The sequence below is a fragment of the Coenobita brevimanus genome, chromosome 100 (genome assembly GCF_032717465.1).
Source record: "Coenobita brevimanus isolate Jiangsu-jjx chromosome 100, ASM3271746v2, whole genome shotgun sequence".
NCBI lineage: Eukaryota > Metazoa > Arthropoda > Malacostraca > Decapoda > Coenobitidae > Coenobita > Coenobita brevimanus.
The window spans coordinates 23784251-23788431 of record NC_137053.1 but is presented as its reverse complement, the minus strand read 5'-3'; the positions used below and the strand labels follow the sequence as shown (position 1 = coordinate 23788431).

Here is a 4181-nt window from a genome sequence, read left to right as displayed (position 1 = left end):
CTGCTTTCCTACGGACACAGAGTACAGGAAAGTCCCCCCCCCCCCCGCACACACACAACCTAACCACAGTTGTAACTAGCAACTTGTTTACCCTTTAAATATTTTACACACACACACACATACACACACACACCTAACTACAACTGTCAACTGGCTACTAGTTTACTCACCAAATATTACATTCATTCATTCATTGCCAGACGCCATGTATCCCAAATGGGGTGGCCAAGGGCTTAGAGTTAACTGTTTTACAGGGAGGGGCACTAATCCTCCACCAACCCCACTTGACACGTAGGGATGCCAACAGCATCTGGTGTTCCCAGGCAGTCACCCATCCAGGTACTAACCAGACCCAACGTTGCTGAACTTCGCAGATCGGACGGGAAGCGGTGTACTCAACGTGGTATGGCCGTTGGCACCAAATATTACACAAACAAATAAAGAGTGACCATAATTATCAGCTGGCTACTTGTTCATCCCTCACGTTTTCTGTCTGTCTGTTAGTCTGTTTGTCTGTCTGTCTCTGACCATTATTAATAAATGTCTACTCGATTATCTTTTACATTTCTTTTCTTAATTTTTTTTGTGTGTGAAAAGGCCACGAGTCTGAAGAAAATTAAAAAGGTCATTTTGCTGGCCTTTTCGTGAACTGACCATATTTTTTCCCATTTTGCAGAATGGTCATTGTTTTGGCCATTTTGCAAATATATTGGTCATCTTGCACACAGGCAAGTTTTGCATATATATATATATATATATATATATATATATATATATATATATATATATATATATACAGTATATATATATATATTGTTGCGTGCACAGGGTAGGGTTTACACAAATCAATCACACAATATGGGAGGAGGGAAGAAGGCACAATATTCGGTTTTGTATAAAAATATATTTTGAAATCTACCTTATACACGAGAGCAAAAAGGAGGAAACAGGATCAAAATGCAAATTATCGAAAGAGGAATGTGCAACGGTATTATACGACACAACCAGTGAGTTAATAAAAGGGGAAGAAGATTATATGAACAAACTGACATACACAAACCTCCTTAACACATGAATAACTAGAAACTTAGACATAACTAGAAACTTTAACCTAAGCTAGAACTCCAGACACTTGATGGGCAGAAACGTACTCACAGTTGCATATCGCGGACGAGACCAGGACGGCGCTTCTTAAATGAGGTTGGAAAGTGATTACAGGTAGGGGAGGAAGTCGTGTTGAGACTACTTGTAGTGTGGACTGTAAGGATGTTCTAAGTGTAAACGAGAGTGTAGTAAGAGTGTGTAAAATAGTGTCACCAAGCCGAGATTCTGTGTGTGGGTGAACCAAGCGTGTTGGGAAGAGACTGTGTGTGGAAAGCCTGCTTGCTGCACATTTTATTCAGTCCCAAGCAACGTGAGTAGATGGAGTTTCCTATACGCCATCATCTGTGACTGATGAAGTCCGATGAATTAGGGAGTAGCTTTTCATCACAAGGAACCGGGGGGCGGATTCTGAATGCTCAAGAATCCTCGCAAACCCACCATCTTTGGGCGTAAGAGCAACTTTTCACTTAAGTGCATATTCTGGACCCCTAGAAAACGAGCGCAAACCCTATGCGGCGTTGTCAGTTCTCCTCTTAGAGTTGCGCCATGTGAGGGGCAGCCCTAAGTACATCGTAAGCCTTATACCTCTCCTATTTTTACAAATGTTGTAGCTCAAACATCCCCAAATCCTCAGAATTAAATCACGCATCAATTAATCCTTAAGTGCATACAACTGTTGCGATTTTTCAAAAAATAATAAGTACAAGTGGCATAGACCATCGTAGACGATGCCAGAATACTGCTTCGGAGTAAGTACTACTTCGACATGAGTGGTAAAACTAGCATTGTCGGCCAATATAGCCTTTACTGCAAACAAATTACAGGCTAATGATATAATGTTCAAAAAAATTCGATTAAACAAGCCAGTGTAAATAAGATACTCATCTAAAATATTGTGATAGCCTACATGACACAATGTCGAAAAAATTATGAATCAGCACACTTATTTCTTCCTCTGAGAAGTTCACTGCCCATCTATACATAATATTTTGGTGGTGCTCCACTGCTCAATACCATCGTGGAAATTATGACTGGCGATGTGGAAACATCGTCTGCTGCCAATATGACGTCATAATCTGGTGTACTGTGATTGGTTACTAAGGTTTAAATAGAGAAACCTTCCGCTCCTTGATTGGTCAACACTTGCGCTGGCGCAACCTGGTGTTGGTCTTAAGATTGTCATACAACACTCTCCAGAATACCACTTATCAAAACCGCGTACGCATATCGCAAAAGTTCTTGCACATTTTCTCATAACCCAGACACCTTTCAGAATCCGCTACCTGGGCCGCAGTATTCCGGGGCACTTTCGATCAAAGGGGAGCACGGAAGTAGGTCAGGCCCCCTGGGACCATAGGTGTTCGGAACAAAGGAAGGAGAGTTGTCAGACTGGCTTAAGCGAATTAGTCCGGGGTGCCTCAATCCGTCTTAATCCAATAATGACAACTAGCTGGGGTTAATCTCTCTGCCTGTCCTTGCTTTATTCTCTCTCTTTTTGTCTCTAGCAAATCTTGGAGACTATGGTCCGTCTGTTTTATGAAGAGCATTTGGGTGTTGTCCCTCTTGGGAATTTCCTAGGCCGCCTCTCTGCCAAATGTGTACACCTCTCTGTCTCATGTCAGCTATTTACTACTTCTAAATGAAGTTTATTTACAGTATATATATATTCAATTCTTTAATAAGGCTATATACAGTAGTGTTATAAATGCCTCTTTTTTTCTTTTAATAACAATTACTTTTTATAAATACCACAACACTTGGCAACATTGCTTTCCAACATTGCCACGCTTGTAAGGGTAGAGTGACCATGTTAATCTAGGTCATTTCCACTCTGGTCGCCACCTGAGATGGATGCTCTTACTCCTGCTACTCGCTCTCGTGTGCTCCACAGTAAAGAAAAAGAACTTATTTACAACGTATATAAGTATTTTTTAGAAGAGAAAGCAAACAGAGGACCTATAATTGTTCCTCAAAAGCTGTTGATTAGGCTTCCTGGGGAAAACCTGTATAAAAAAAAAATGCGCCTTGACTTTTACCTCAAAGGTGGTGTGGAAAAAAAGTCGAAATTATAGAGAACAAATAAAACATCATACTTTATGGAAAGTATCACATTCATAAGAAAAACATAATGTTGACAGACAGACAGTAACAGAGAGAGAGAGGGAGAGAGAGAAAGAGAGAGAGAGAGAGGGGGGGGGAAAGGGAATGGAGATAAGGAAAATAGGCAGACAGCGAGGGAGGGAGGTTGGAGAGGCCGGAGATAAGGGAGAAAAGTCAAGACGGAAGGAGGGAAGGAGGGAATGTGGTGGAAATTGAATAGGAGCGCAACAAGACAGTCAGGAGGCTTTTCCTCAACCTCAAAGGTGGTGTGGACAAAAAAAAAAAAAACGAAATTATAAACCACAAATAAACTTCACACTTTAAGGAGAAAATCACAGTCATAATAAAAAATAATGTTAGAGAGACAGACAGACAGAAACAGAGAGTAGGAGGAAAGGTCATGGAGAAAGGGAATGAATAAGAGTGCAACAAGACAGACACAGAGTCAGTCTGGAGGCTTTTCCTCAAAATCTAAAAATTCATAAAAGTGTATAGACTTTTTATAGAAATAAATCTATAAAAAAATGCAATTTCTATATGCAGAGAGAGACAGGAGAGAGAGTGGTGTGCTGGGAGGAAGAGTTGTCATTAGCGCCTTGTTTTTAATCCGATTAAGTTGCCCAGTACAAAGTATGGCAACACTGTGGTACGGGGACTCCCCAAGAGGGATAACGCCCAAACTCTCTTCATAAAATAGACGGACCATAGTTTAGATATTATGAAATTGCGTCAGAGATTAGGAACTGACAGTAGACACAGCAGGTTGACTTAGAGGATTAGACATGGATTTATACATCAGATGTGAAGTTTTCGGATTACAGATATATTTCAGACATCTGAGATTCGTTTTCCGTATCAGAGGCTGCTATAAATGTTAGAGATTTTTCAGATTAGATGTAGATCATAGAGACAAGAGACTAATTTTTGATACCACACACTGGAGAGGGATCTTCAAAGATGGAGTGAGCTTTAGAGGT

General features: G+C 40.6%; 1 non-coding gene across 1 annotated transcript; it reads right to left on the bottom strand.

Moving 5' to 3' along the window:
* Window positions 1-298: 298 nt before the first annotated feature.
* LOC145414810 (5S ribosomal RNA) lies at window positions 299-417 on the bottom strand. The gene has a single exon (XR_013899963.1). It is a non-coding gene; the product is annotated as a 5S ribosomal RNA (ribosomal RNA).
* Window positions 418-4181: the final 3764 nt, after the last annotated feature.